At 44.5% G+C, this 16,036-nt stretch overlaps 1 non-coding gene across 1 annotated transcript; it reads left to right on the top strand.

Moving 5' to 3' along the window:
* The first annotated feature begins 9,073 nt into the window (after positions 1-9,073).
* Positions 9,074-9,180, top strand: LOC112310012 (U6 spliceosomal RNA). Its single transcript, XR_002975332.1, has one exon. It is a non-coding gene; the product is annotated as a U6 spliceosomal RNA (small nuclear RNA).
* Positions 9,181-16,036: the final 6,856 nt, after the last annotated feature.

Raw genomic sequence — 16,036 nt, 5'->3', positions numbered from 1 at the left:
GAATAAACTCCGAGTTTCGCATACCCCCAGCTGTAGACCTACTTTTGCCCACTCCGTATTTTAGCAGACCTGCCCTGGCTGGGCCGGGGCACAGGCTCCCCAGCTATTGAGCAATACTGTCCCCTTCCCGATTTTATATAGGTGGCATTAAGCCAAAAATTAGGACATGTGTTGCCTGAAAGAGGCCAAACAGGAAAAATGAGAAAGTGCAGCATGGGGGACTGCAGGCATTCAACGGCCCGGGAGACTGTTCACCGCCCACCCCCGGTGACCCCAGCGATCCCTGCAATAATCCCAGCAAGAGGCCTAACCTGGCTGCTGTTGGACCCCTCCTCTTCGTGGCTCCTGCTTGTCTAGAAGAAGGAGCTGAGGCCCCTGCTATGTCCTGGGCCTGCGCGCCCTCCCTAGAGAGCTAGGCCTGGGAGCCTCTGAGCTCTCAGAGAGGAGGGTTCCAAGCTAGGGCGGGTGTGTGTGCATGCATTTTCAAAATGTCTTAAAAATCAAATTTGTGGGGTAATACCTGTGTGCTTCTTTATTGTCACTAAGCAATTACATCAGCAGGTGTAATACTGCGATGAATGTAAAGCATGTTTAAAGACATTTCCCGTAACTAGCAGGCAACAGGAAATATCTGGGATCGCACTGGGTGCAGGCACAGGTCTGCCAGTACCATTGAGCTTTGCTGACTCTGTTCATCTGGGAGCTAGTCCACTGCCTGAAAATAAAGAGGCATTTTCCCCCCATGCAAGGGCACAAGCCCCCTGAATTCTGCACGTGGACCCCAGGTTAAGAAGCTGCTAGACTGATTTTCATTGCAGAAGTGTGGGTTTCCTGCTCAAAATCTTTTGATGACTCATCCATTCAATAATGAGCTCTCACTGCCTACTGAAATAGGTCCAAATTGAGCCTGGCATTCAATTATTTTTTACCAATTGGTTTTCCCTGCCTTAATTTACATAAATGGTATTGTATTTTCTATTTCTTTGCTACTTGCCTTTTCCATTCAAAGGGTTATTTTTTAACCCCAAGATGTGTTGTTAACATCTTGTTATCTATAGATTTAGTAAAAAATAAGTTATATTGGCCCTGGCTACTGTGGCTTAGTGGACTGAGCACCAGCCTGTGAACTAAAGGGTCCTGGGTTTGATTCCCAGTCAGGGCACAAGCCTGGGTTGTGGGCCAGATCTCCTGTTGGGAGCACGCAAGAGGCAACTGATTGATGTTTCTCTCCTTCTCTTTCTTCCTCCTTTCCCCCTCTCTCTAAAAATAAATAAATAAAATATTTTTTAAATAAGCTATAGCATATTCTATTATATAAGTAAACCACAGTGCACTTGGGCTTTTCGGTATTTGTGAGTATTTGGATCATTCTCATTTTGCTTTTTCTGTATGTGAACAATGTATTGGATTAATTCTTGGTATTTTTAAATGACTAAAATATTTTTGAATTCTAGTTGTAAATTCTAATGCATTCATTATCGATAGCTAAAACCCATGAAAACAAGAACTCTCTGGGGTCCTCAGAACTTCTGTTTTGGCCAGTTCTGTGTGAGTCACAGACAGGCACATGCTAACTCTTTCTTAGAACGGAGCCGGGTCCATGCCAGGGGAGTGGCAGCCACTGCCAGACCCAACCAAATCCTTTTAGGGGGGCTGAGATTTGTAAACAAGCACCTCACATGTTCCCGGGGCACCAATTTTAACTGTAACTTCTTTCCACTTTTTAATCACCTGATTTAGGAAAATGAAATTCTGCACTCCTAGCTGGAATACACCTAATTTCCTTGTCCACTTGATTGATTTCAATTTTTCTTTTCTTTCTTTCTTTCTTTTTTTCTGCCTGACCGGGTTCTGCATTCTTTTCATAGTTTTCTTGTCTCTCAGCCACAATTCTGTTGTCATTTTTATTAACAGTCCTCTCTCTACAGTGTGCCTTTGTTTGCAATTACACCTAATTCTGCTCTTAATTTTATTTCCTTCTTTCCACTTTTTGAATGTTCATTGTTCTTTTTCTAACTTCATGAGCAACATGATTAGCTTATGACCTCGTTTAATTTTAACTGCCTTCCTAAAAGCCCTGCCTCCCAAATATAGTCACACTGAAGGTTAGAGCTTCAATCTGGGGGGAAAGGGGGACACAATGTAGTCCCCAACACCTACAATGTCCCTCCTTCTCCGTGTCCTGTGCTTTTGTCTGTCTCTGCCTCTCTCTTTCTCGGGCACTTTAAAAAAAGAATACTGTGCCTGCAATCAGGTATATGCACTAATATGTTATATATTAAAATAGAAATAAAATGTCTTTTCATCTAAAAAGAAATAACAATGCCCAATATCCACCCACAATGGTTTTGATTTAAGAGACCTACAGTCATTATTGCTATGACTTTATAACTTTACGCGTGTATTTTTTACTTCTTTGAAAGTTAATGTTTTTTAGTAAACTTCTCCCTTTAGAAGTTTCAGCTTTATAGGAAAGTGGCCAGAATATCATAGAGAGTTTCTGTGTACCTCATACCTAATTTTCTCTCCTGTTACATTTATCACAACTCATAAATTGATGTTGATACATTATTATGAAGTCAAGTCCACATTTACCCAGATTTACTTTGCCATCACGTTTTGTAATTTCGCCCTCCAGCCTCTGAGGTCTGCATTTGGGTCTGACATTCTCTCGACCTGGAGTGAATTTTAGCTTTCACTGATTCCTCTGGCCTCAAAGTCTCTCTTTGTTTATGGCACCGTTTTCTTCCTTGTTTGGACTTCATTGATGTATCAAAAATTTGTTTGTATCACGGTCGTGCTATATGTAGCAAAGCTCCAAATCAGCCACAGCTAGAGGTTCATCCATATGAATGGTGATACAATACTACTCCCATCAGCAGATGCTGGGGGGTGGGCTCACTTACATGGCCGGCACGGGGGTCCCCAACCCCCCAAAGTGCAGTCGCAGGGGTTCACACCTTCGCTGCTGTGGTGTCTGGGGCCACCATTGCCTTTCAGTTTTCCTGGCACGTTCCCAGGGGAGGTGAATGAAACAGGACACTCAGATAGGGAGAGAACCAAGTCCCGCTGTGTTGATAAGTTTTGCCCTTTTGAGAACTCACCAGCTGAAGGGCTGATGCAGTCCAGAGGAAATTCTATCCTGAGAGGTTTTTCTGCTGGAGAAGGTGGGACATTCATGGATGAGATCTCAGCCTTCTGGTGGTGCCTCCCTCAGCGACCCTGCCCGACACAGCCGCAGGGGACACCGTTCACGCGAACTGCAGCCCTGGAGTTTTGCCCTGTGCCACCTACCCAGCCGAACACAGCGGCCTGGGCTGGGCTAGGCACATGGGCTTCCAGGGCAGCCGGGTTCCCCTCACCCCCCACTGCTTGCCTTTTTGTCTCGGAAACTTCTGCAGGATCCACTTCCAAGCTTGCACTTCTGGATGTGCACCTCCTTGAGCCCCTCCCCACTCACCTCTGGAGCTGTTTGAAGATTAAGTTCTTCCTCCCTTTAGGAACTGTGGGCCAGTTGTTGGGTGCTATTGATTCTGTCACCAGTACTGGTGGGCCACAGAGTTTTATATATGTACATATACATATACATATATATATATATATACACATATACATATATATGTATATATGGATTCATAAATATAAACAGAGCTTTTTGTGTTTAGGGCTAAGGCATGTGTAGGTAGGAATGCCTGAAGGTAGGCATAGTGACTAGCTTTTTTTTTTTTTTTTTAAAGAATGTAGCAGTTGGGGTTTAGAGAGTTTAAGCGATTTCAATGTATGTGAGAGCGACTCCTGGTTTGTCTCACCCCAGGATGGCAGAATCATGTACTGCCTGGTTAGTGATTTCTAGTGAGAGAGGTGAATACGGTACATTTATGAGGTCTACTGTATATACAGTAAAATGCACAAACCTTAGCACTTAGTTCGATGAATGTTTAATGTGTAAACACCAGCTAGTTCAGGATATAAAACATTTCCATCACTCCAGAATGTTCCCTTGTACCTCTTCCAAAGATTAATCATTATTCTGACATCTGTTACCATAAATAAGTTTTGCCTGTTCTTGAACTTTATATAAATGGAATGGCACAGCCCGGGCTCGGGAGCGCGGCTTCTTACTCTAGGTCAGCGATTTGCAACAGCTGTGCTCAGCAATTTTTAAAACATGCACTACCTGACTATTTCGTCAGGGGCACTACCCTCTCTCCCCTTAGATTGTCAAATTAAAAAAAAAAATGACAACAGCCAACCCAACAATAGCTGCCTGGTGTGAATGAATCAAAATTACACCTATTTTTTGTCAGATCGGCAAAAAACAGGTTTTCTGGTGGGCCGTGGAATTTCAGTACTGAGTTTATGCGTGCCGTGAGAGGAACGAGGTTGAAGACCGCCGCCCTAGCATGAGCGTGTGCCTGCTCACGCGTCCTAGTGTGCAGCTGAGTCTGGTTTGCCCTCCCTGGCGACACATCCAAGGAAACCCGGACATAAAGGACATGTCTGCGAGAGGGTGTGCTGAGACACGGATGTCCTCCCGAGCTCCAATCGCCAGGTTTGGGGTAAGGCACCGTCTCGAATGGGACTGACGACATTCGTATTTGCTTCGGGCACAATGATGAAGGTCGTTACCTTGGTGCACTTTTTCTATTTAATGGCTTCCCCTCTTTAACCACATTAGATGTGCCTGTGGAAAGAAAATGAACTCCCCTGGGACAGCTCTGGCTGCGTGAGTGTTTTATCTCACTTGATCAGAAGGCACACTGCAGTGCGGATGGAAATGCCACGCTTTTGAAGGGGGAGGGCCCCTGTCTCTTTCTCCTATCTCTTTATAGGCCTGTGCTGGGTGGAAACACACCCAAAAGTAAATAAGAACTGCTCGCTACTGGTCTTGAACTGGGCAGGAGGAGTCCTGTTTTTCCCCTTTCTTTTCTCTGCTCTTTCATTATTGTGACCATAAATGCTGGTACAGGCAGACAAGATAAGTACTGAAAGTCCCACAGCTGTGTTATCCCTCAAGTGTTAAAAGGCACTGTAACTAGGAGGTACAAATTCGGGCATTGCCATTTACTAGCTGGGTGACTCACCCTCTCTGTGCTTCCATTTCCTCAGCTGTAGGAGGGGGACAGGGACCCCCTGTACCCATGTTACAGGGCTGGTGGGAATGAGCTGCGCATTTACACACACACATAGAAGTTCCTATAAGGTGCTTGGCACATAAAAAGCTGCCAGTAAACACAAACTATTATAATTACAGAACAGCATTCAGAGCTTGTGGCTTTTCGTGCAAATATTCGTGGCTTGAAAGAACATTTATTGGCTCAAAAATACAAAAGGAAAACTGCAAAACAAAATCAATAAATATTAAATAAGTCTTGTGGAAGGGATATATACTGCTCAGGCTGCCCCGTGTTTCCTAGTTCCCTTGCAGGAAGGTGGGGCCTTGTGCTTGGTTTCGGCCATTGCGTATGACTGGAAGTAACCTCTGTCCCTGGTATGGGACATTTTATTTTAAAGCCAGTGTGCGACTCTCCAGGTTACTCCTTCTCAGTTATGGAGACTGAAGAAGTCACACATTCTCACTGGGGCAGCTACCAGGTGGCGATGCCTTTGGAAGTCTGGGTTCCCAAGTGTCTGCATGGAGCACAGCACCTCCAACCCACACCGGACAGACAGGGAGTGAGTCAGAAATAACCTGGTGTTATGTGAAGCCATTGAAATTGCAGGGATTGTTTGTTATCTCAGCATAGTCCAGCCTAACCTGACTAACAGAAATAGACAATGTAACATGCCAACCATTCAATTATACTCAACTCAACCTGACTCTTCCTTAGTTGTGTATGAATCATAGTGAATCAAGGCTCCAGAATGGTAGGGATCTTAATCTTGTCCACTAATGTATGAAAAGTTCCTAGAACAATGCCTAGGACAATGTAGATATTCAATATATTATTATAATATAGGTGTATTATAAAGGATTTGGGAAGACTATAGGTGGAACTTTCAAAAGTAATACAAAGGTCTTAAAATGGGTTCAGATACGGTCGGGAATGCTGGTTATGTCACATGTTGATGAGGCAGAACTGCAACAGACTCTTTGGGGTCCCACCCCACAGTCTAGCTGATGACGTGGAGACAAAATTCTGACGTGGAGGAACCACAGGTCATCCTCAAGGCCTTTCTCGTGTCCCTCCATTTATAAATTCCTTTGTCTCCTCTTGTTCTTTGCAGAGAAGAGGAGAGAGCTAACTGCATTCCTCTAAACAATGTAATTTAAACATCATTCCAGAGCAAAGTCATGAGAGGTGATATGTGGCGCGCTGGCCTAGCCTTTCAATTTTTAAAATGTTAGTTTTATTTGTGAGGTATTGTGTTGTTTTTAAATACAGAAATGTCAGGCTCTGAGGCCACCACTGTGAAGACGACATCGGTAATTTCCCAGCTATTAGCATGGACTCGATACCAAAATAAACCAGACCGTGGATAATGGGAATCAGAGAAGGCAGGCAGGAAGACTAAAGAAGTGAGTATGTTTAGGCTCTTTCTGTCTTTGAGTTCGTTTTTGTTTTGAAATTGTAAGCCTACCTAGCTCTTCTGATATAGGAAAAAATTATGATGGGCCCCGGAGAGACATTTGTTGGCTCGAGAAAACAAAACAAAACAAAAAACAGTGAGAATATAAAATCTGGGAAAATATAAAATTTTCCACCTTTATTCTTATAACAAAGAGAGAATGATGTAACCTTATCCAAGTATTGACAATAATTTTGGGCATCGTTTTATATGTTATTGCCCACGTGCTGTTTGTTCTTGTTTGTTTTGGTGAACTGGGAGTATGTATCATTTACTCATGTTTTTCTATTGGGTTGCTCATCTTTTAAATACATTTCTTTGAAAAGGAAAAAGATTAAAATTAAATTTTGTATCCACAGACCCTCTGCCTACTGGGGACTTTGGAGTACTCGACAATCCTATGGTGTTTGTTGCAGGATTCGGGGATAGAGCAGGGAAAATGGGGGGAGAGAACGTAAGAAGTAACATAAGAAAAATCCCCAATTTGGAGAAAAATAAGGTCTGGGTTGAAAGTGCTAAATTGAGTGCCCAGCACAATAGTTGAGAAAAGAAGCAAACAAGCACTTCATTGTGAATTTTCACGATGCTGACGATGGAGAGAAGATTGGCGAGCGAGAGAACAGTTAGCTCACTTACAGAGGAATGGAAGTCGGATCGCTTTCCGACTTCACAGCAACACTGAACACTAGAAGACGGTGAAATTATGCACTGAGATTCCCTTCTAGACCAGAGACAATGATGATGATGGTGAAAAGTAATAATTCCCATAAACAAACAATAACTAATATTTATTGACTGCATAAAAATGTCAGGAAACATGCTAAATTCTCCCCATTGGTCTGCTCATTGAATGCTCACGACAAATCTAATAGATAATTTGTATTATCATTTTCATTTTACAAACGGAGAAACTGAAATGGAATAAGATTAACCCACTTGTTAAAGGTTATGCAGACAGAAAGCTTGGGTGGTGAAATGAGTTTCCCCTCAAATTAAGAAAATACTTGCATTATGCAGTGAGATGTTCGTGCTTACACAGGGTAACCAAGGAAAGAGACAGAAGGAGAGAACAAACAGAAAACTGGACAAAGACTATTACGTTTAAGTTTAAAAAAAAATCCATCAGAGGTGGAAGGGGAAAGAAAGAACAGTATTGTAGCTCTTATTAATTATTAGTGACTATTTGCCTCTACGGCAGATAAACCCAACTGCAAAGTCTTTGACCACAGGGAATGTGTCTGGTCCTGGGCCTCCACTATGGCACCAGGCACATGAACACACTCTTTGCTGATGCAGCCAGCTGGTGACGCTAAAATGTGTTCTTGTGTGGATGACACGTATTTGTACCTGGAGCCTCACTTACCTTGAGAAGCAGGAGAGGAAATTCAAGGGAAGCACACGCAGGGGGTTTTGGTGGCCCCCTGGGGGGCGGGGGCGGGCACCTCCCTTGAGGAAACAGGATTGAATTGACCTTTTTCCAAGTAGGGCTGTGCTGGTAACACAGGCTTGGTGGAAAGCTGGGGTGAACAAAGGCTCTTAGCAAGGGATCGAACCACCTTCGAGGCTGCCGCTGATGACCAGCTTTGATAATCTCAGGAGGGCAGAATAAAAAAAATAACACTCTGGGGGGAAATTCGAGTCCTTGGGCATTTGGAAAAATTACTGTTAGACATGTAACAAATCTGTTGGATTACTTGAAAAAAATATCACAGAAAATTAAGCAAATAAGAACGAGGGGAAAATAGAAAGCTGTAAGAGGAAGAAGTAAATCAGAACCACCTGGCTCACCCGTGAACAATACATACGTTGGCTGTTTTTAAACCAAAAAGCTATTACGTAACCACATTGTGAAGAAGAAGACAGGGGAGCAGGAGGTCGTGGGGTATAAGAAACTAAATTCTCAAATACTATCATTAGAAATTAACAGGCACCCTCTAAAACTGATAAAGTTAGAAGTAGCAATAAGAACACCCGACTTAAAGATGTGAGAATACGTAAAAGAAGAAGCAGCCAAAAGAGTTGAAAATGAAGCTTCTGAAGGATGGGGTGGAGTGCGGGTGGGGAGAGGGAGGGCTGAGACCTGTCTTTTAATGCTATTAACTTTTAAATTATGTGCCTCTGTTACCTTAGTATTAAGTTTTTATAATAGAAAGTATGTTCACATGTTTCAAAATTCAAGTGGTACAGTAAAAAGTCTGCCTTCTTTTCTGCCCCTGCCCATCTACTTCTCCTTTGCCAAGGCAACCAACACTTTTTCCCTTGTGTATTGTTCCCAAGATCATTTGCTTACGTTGTTTTTATTAAAATAAATATTAGTTTAAAAGGAAGTAATGCAAAAAGAAAATCTGCAGAGGAATGTACTCTCGTGGTCCGATAGAATGAATTTAAAGCCAATGCAATAAAGTGACTTTTGTGGAAAATCAATAGAATGTCATGATTTCTTGAGATCAGCAATAGTCACCTTTGCTTTAATGACAGTTTTTCTGAAAAAACCAAAAACACCGTGCTCACTTCGGCAGCACATACACTAAAACTGGAACAATACAGAGACGATGAGCGTGGTCCCTGAGCAAGGATGACACGCAAACTCGTGAAGCGTTCCATATATTAAAAAAAAAAACAACAAACCCAAGCATGCAATTAAATTAAAAACCCACAAATTTACAATAACCATCACTTTTTCTCCCTTGTCATTGGCATGAGCCTTAGATTTCATTCTCTTATATTTGCTGCCACTTTGAGAATCGGAGGAATGCTGACTTCAAGCCAAGTGTTCTGCCCTTACACTTGACAACAGAACTGTCTCCCAGAGCTAATGGTAAGTTTGCTGCCGGTTTACCTAAGAGCCAGTTACAGATATTGGTCAGGACAAGATGCAGTTCGGGAGCAGCCTAACTGGTTATTAAGTGCAGCGTGTTTCATCCAGTGGGTGGGAAGCACTTTCCCCAGGTCTCTGAGGGTTCATTCCCAAGTATGAGGTTCAGCAGGTGGAGGAGCCGGAAGTGGGGGAGGGGTGGGGAAGAGGAATAAGATCTCAAAGGCTGCCCTGCTTAACCGTAGAGGAGGTGAGAGAAGTTAGTCCTTGCAACTCCGTGACTGTCTTGTCACTGGCCACATCCACCACCAAACAGGTGGTCTGTTAACATCCTCTGTGTATTCATTTATTCATTTCTTCATTCACTCAAATATCAAAACTTTTTGACTGCCTATCATGTGCCTGGGCCGAGCTACGTTCAGAAACTATAGACAGGAGGAGTGAGGCCAACAGGAGCTCATGGGCGAGATGCTCTTTATTTTGTGTGATTCCAACTAACCAAAGGACTAGGAATTATACATCCTGGAGCCAGAAACTCCTTTTGAAGTTATGTTTCCAGCTGGGGCCCGGTCATATTAGGCAGCTGGCCTAAGGCCTCACTGGTATTTACAAAACTGAAGTAAAATCCAGTTTCCACTCTGGTTGGGTCCAAGCAATAAATTATTAAAGGTGTCAAGAGCTGTCAACAATGACATCCTGCAACTCTTTTCATAGGAAGTTTCTGGAAATGTGACCGAATGTGCTCCTTGACTTTTCACAGAATGAAACAACTCACTGAGCAGCTCTCACAAGGTGAGAGGAACTGTCCCCAAGGGTCAGGCGGCTCCGAGACCTTCCAGGTCGACCAGGTGGTCTGTAGGAGTGGGCATACTCAGTGAGGGAGGTGGGGAGAGGTGGACCACAGCTGCGAGACCCTCCAGAGATGAGGGAGAGATAGAAACCATGAGGGAGAACTCAGGAAGTGCAATAACCAGAAAGAAGGTAAACAGTCTCTGGTAACATCCACGGCCACGGTGGAAAAAAGAGGAGGGAAATTATGTGGAGAGAAGGGACGGGAGGCGCGGGGCTTGCCGCGCAGTTAGGAGTAAGCCCAGGTTTGTAAGAGAGTGGCAAGCCTCGTCCCCCGGGAGGAGGGTGCAGTGTGATTTACTCAGACGAGCACGGGGAGCTCTCTTCTGTCTTGTCAAGAGCGTCTGGTCCTCAGGGAATGAAGCAAGTGGGCAGCTTTCCAAAGTAAAAGGCAGCCCGATCACACTTTCTGAAAGAGAAAGAAATAAAATACATCTCACACAATATTCAGAAGAATTAAGAACCTGAACCACAGAAACATGCAATCAGCACTGGAACTTAGGGCCCAGGGTGACCAATGCTGTGTGGCCCGAAGCCCCCATCCTAAGTCACGTGGCTGATCCTTCTGGCAGGTCGAAGCCCTGAACAAAGCCTCGCTTATCAAGTACGGCACGGATCACCTTTCAGAAGCTGAGGGCAAAAACCAGACCATCTCTTTGCGCAAGGCCAAGTTCTTTAGTACACAATCCTACGTACACACACATGTACACAAATGACACACGTGTAAAGCTTACTCATAGCAGCATTGTTTGTCGTCGCAAAAGTTTGGAACAACCTGAGTATCTCTCAGGGGAGGGCTAGGTGAATAAACGTATGTGGTATTGATCTAACGTGATGCTTTCTAGCCAGGAAAAAAAATCAGGAAGCTTTTCATGTACCAGTATGGAACAATGTATTACAAAAACTAAGAACTAGTGTTTCCTATCATTGTCAAAAAAATATTTGAGAATTTGCTAGCAAACGCCCCGACTAGTGTTGGAAGGATAACCAAGAAGGCCACGGTGTTCTTTGTTTATTGGGAGGGCAACGGGGTGCCTGGCGGATGGCCCGGGGAAGAGGGTTTCACTCTGTACCATTTTATGTCTTTTGAATTTTAAAGCATAAAACATTATCTACTATAAATAAATTGAATTGAAAAGTCCAAAGGCCTTGCTTTTGAGTTCTATGCTATATGGCTAGTTCTTCCTCCCTTCTCGCTGGCTGCAAATTTCTAGAAGCCACCCATCGTCGAGTTAAGGGAGTTTCCTTTAATTTCTGTTTTGCTAGGAGATGCTTTTCTAACAACCTGATAGAGGAATAGGGGTTGAGTTTTGTCAAATGGGTTTTTTTAGCATCTAGTGAGACAGCCATTCTCTCCTTTAATCTCTTGCTGTACTGAGTTACAGTAACAGATAATGTCGAATCATCTTTCCATTTTTGGAAGGAACCCATGTTATTCTTTGAATCCACTGCCAGGCTCAATTTGCTAGTATTCTATTAGGATAGTTTTTCATCCATATTCCTAAGTAGAATCGACGGATCATTTTCTTCTAACTTGCTTCTTTTAGTGCAGGATTTACGCCAGGGTGGTAGCTGAGTTGGGAAGATGCCCATCTCTTTCTGAGCTGTAGAACAGTTTACATAACATGGAGATTCTCTTGTCCAGTTTAATCACTTAGCCCCCAGAGTCTTGTTTAGGGTAGTAGATCTTTAGTTGCCTTTTCTTTTCTGGTTGTTTTCTTTTTCTTAAACCAATTTTTTTCATCTATACGGTCCTAGGGAATTACCCATTTTTTTCCAGTTTTCCAAATTTATTCACATGGAGTTCCATATAATTGCTCTATCCTTCACAAACTCTCCCACATTTGCAATTGTTTCTCTTTACTGATATTAACGTGCATGTATTTTCTCTTTTTTCTTGATGAGGCTTGCCAAAATACTTTTAAAAATAAAAAAAAAAATGGGGATGTTGCTACAGTCAGGAAACAATGGGCCCACCCCAGTTGTATAATTCTAGAAGGGTTTAACAAAGCACTCTTTAGGAAGCTGTGGTCAGGGTAGAGGGAGATGCAAGGGACAGTGTCACTACTAGACATCAATGGGTGAATGGGGGAGGCAGGGAGCAGTGACCAATGCCTGGAAGGAAAGTCTTGGAGGGCCACCTTGACCTTGACTGGACTCTGACTTGACAGTGAGAGATGGGGGGAGCACACTAGGGCAAGAGAGATCTGCTGGGCCGACAAGGGGCAAAGGCAAAGCGGGAGGTATTGAGAATTGGAAGTCTTTTAGTGAGATGCTTGATTAGAATTGGGTCAAGAGCATGACACAGTGGCTTAGAATTGGACCCGAAGCATTTTAGGGAGTAAGCTTTCTGCCGATACTTCCTATAGCGGCACTGACATGTCTTTAAGGAAGTTCACGTAATGAACACGTAAGCTACTTTCCCGGGCAGAAGTCTCTCTCATGGCCAAGTTATACCCACAAATGTGATGGAGTAGCAGTGAGTGCTGTGTGTGTAGAAGGGAGCAGGGTGGGTGTTCACGTCAGTCCCTCACACAAAACCCAGCGGTGCCATTTCTCCTGTCCTTGGGTGCAGGCCTCCCATCCCCACCCTGGCTGCGGTGTGACTCTGGGCTCCCGAGGCTTCCTGTTCTCTCTCAATGCAGTGGGTGGCTTACCATCTTCTTAATGCCTGTAAAGTTTTTGCGGTCAGCGAAGCTGCAATTTCTGATGAGGGAAGTCATTTGAAACTGCAGAAAGCATAAGATACTGCTTATTGTTTATCTGCAGCGGGCGCCCCTCTAGATGGAATGTTTTGTCCATTACTGACAAATCAGATTTGGAGTTTTCAACTCCCATTTTATTCCATTACAAGCGTTCAGTTACAGATGATTAATGGCTATAACTGCCCTGACTTTACCAGGCAGAGCTTCTGTTTTTAGGGAGCAAAGTTCTCTTGGTGGACATGGCCCCTTCCAGCCATCAAGCACAGTTTATGTGACTCAACCTTGTTCCCTTAACTTCCCTCAATACCCTGGGCGTTGTTGAGAAAGACTCAGCTTATAGTGTGGCCTTCATTTCATGATTATTTTTTCCTAAGAGAATCACCAAGGTCCTAGGAAAGGTTTATAGGGAGTTTTGATTCATCTCCTCATCTTATTATTATTTCTATTATTTTGCTCTCTGGTCATATCATTGAACTAATTGAATAATTGAAAAATTGAAGAAAAGCTGTTATCCAATACATAAACAGGCATTACACCCTACATCGAAAAGGTAAGCAACATCATCCCCTCCATAATGCACACTGTTGGTGCCCACCTTCCACCCGGATGCCTTTGCCAAGCCAGAGGACCCAACCCCAGCTGCTGGGAGTGTTGGTCATTCACGACTCACAGCTGCCCACTTCAGAGAATTGTCGTGGCAGAATGGGAGCCACTTGGTCTGGAATATCACACCCGCAGCCCACCCAGGGTGGCCCACAGCCATGGAGTGACTGGCACAGGGGCACCAGCCCTCTTGCCTGGAGCTGGGACCACCTCCACCGTACAACTCACGCTCCAGAGCTCCAGGACCAGGCTGGAGCCAAGTCCCGCTGAGACCCCGTTCTTGCTTAGCTCCTCACCCTGCTCCACTCCGTTTCCCTCTCCCTCTCTTCCCCTAAGGACACCACCCCTCTGAAAATCACACTTACCCAATCCTTGTGTCAGGCTCTGCCTGGAGGCAATCTGGCCCGTGACACTCCCCACCCAGCTGTTGTGTGGATTCGCGACAGAGGCTAGTCTGGCTGGCGTCATAGAAAAGTGTATTGACCTTAACACACAAGCTCCACGAGGCAGAGCATGCCGTGCTCATCGGTGCATCGCTGTCACTTAGCACAAAACGCTCGGCACGGAGCAGATGCTGGGGAGGTGCCCTGAGATCAGTCCCTGCGGCACCTCCGGGCGAGATTCACGGAGGTCACTCTGATGACCTCCGGCGGGAGAATCTCTTGTTCTTGTCTACCCCGAGATTCTGGCTTTTATTCTGGGGAACTACCCCTCTCCTTGGTTTGGTTCCGGTGGAGCTGTCTGCCCCGGCCACTGCCTAACGGTGAAGACAACACAGAGGAAGGCAGAGGGGGTGGTGCAGGGTGAGCTCCTCCGTTCAGCTGTGAGAGCAGACGGCTGTGGCCACAAAGCTCTAGTTTGATGAACCAGTAAGTCATCTTTTTAGGCTTAAGCTAATTTGTGCTTTGTTTCTGGCCCCTGTAAGCAAAACTCTCTAGACTAGTAATATATGCTTCTAATTATACTGCAGAATATATTCCCTTTCAACCTCCCCTATCCCTGTAATAGCCTATGCCCCAAACAGCAGGGGATGTGAAAAGACAGCTTACCTCTGAAATCTTCCCGTTGTTGTTGCCAGTTGAGAGAGGCTCACCCAGGGGAGGCATCTGTCCTCGGGCTTCTTATCTGATGATTTCTGCATCTTCCATCAGCTCCTGAAGAACCTCACCCAGACCAAAATGTTCTCACTTGATCTCTGGGATCAGAAAATACTACACAGAATCTTCCAGCAGTTTGCCTAGTATTTACTTTGGACAAGAAATAGGAGTCATATTGTTTAGATAAATTTGCTTTAAATTGTTCAATAGATCAAGATGTTGATGGTTGATGTTTAATCATTAACGACAAACCCTAGAAATGGTCAGTGAAATTTGGCCACAGAAATGTTGCTATTCTTAAGCGTTAGTCAACGTTTTCTCTCTGGGTAAGAGGGACCAGTGAATACAGGTTATTTCTGCTCCATGGGAGAAGATCCTTGGAGGGAAGAAGTGAAAGAGCCACAGTCCCTTCCTCGAGTTTCCGCGCGACACGAGAGGCCTGTGCAGGGGCCTGTGGGGGAAGACAGGCTGGGCAGAGGCAGCGCTGCTGATTCTTTCCTTGGTGACTTTGCTCCAACACTCAAGCGGCTGGCTTCTTTCCCCTTTTCAGTTAAGTGCTTAATGCTTAATCCACCAAAGCATGTGGAAGCACAAAGGAGATCAGGCAACGTGGGATCTCAGGGGGCCCATTTATTTGGCCCAGATTTCTCCAGCTCAGTCAGAAATGCCTGCTAGGACATTGCAGCTCTGTGAGAATACTTTCTCTAAAGTGATTCTGTCGGACAGAACAAACAAACAAACAAACAAAAACGCTTTGCCTGATAAACTCTGAGGGAAGATTTTTGGTTTTCTTTCAAAGTACGTGGGAGAAGTTGATTCCAAGTGGGGTTAAAGGAGGCTTTAATAAGGAATCGGGTGGTCTGTAGGGGAGAGTTATAGAGTGATGAATATTCCTCTATAATTGAGTCAAAAACTTGTGATAGTTTAGTCAAAGAAGTGACAAGGAATGACGATATATGAGGGACAGGTCCCAATACACGTCCTTGGTGGAAAGACTGAGAAACAGCCTAGACGACCATGAGCGGACAAAAGCGGCGGTGTGTCCCTGCAATGGAATGCCATTCGGCCACGGAGGGAGGAAGTGCTGACACGCGTTGCCACAGCGTGGGCCAGCCTCAAACACGCTATGCTTCGTGAGGAAAAGCCAGACGCAAAACGTGACCTCCGGCATGATTCCATGTATATGGAATACAGAGCCCCATGTGAAGAACCCACCCATGGGGCAGAAAACAGATTGGCGGTTGCCAGGCACTGGGGGCAAAAGCGGGGGGAGATTGCTTTTTGGGGTTGGGGGTCTTCCTTCGGGAAAATAAAACTGTTTTGGGACTAGACAGAGAGGCAGTTGTACAATATCGTGAATTTTGCTGAAGTGCCACTGAATTTATCACTTTAAAATG

The sequence above is a fragment of the Desmodus rotundus genome, chromosome 8, assembly GCF_022682495.2.
Source record: "Desmodus rotundus isolate HL8 chromosome 8, HLdesRot8A.1, whole genome shotgun sequence".
NCBI lineage: Eukaryota > Metazoa > Chordata > Mammalia > Chiroptera > Phyllostomidae > Desmodus > Desmodus rotundus.
This window is presented reverse-complemented; position numbering and strand designations above follow the sequence as displayed.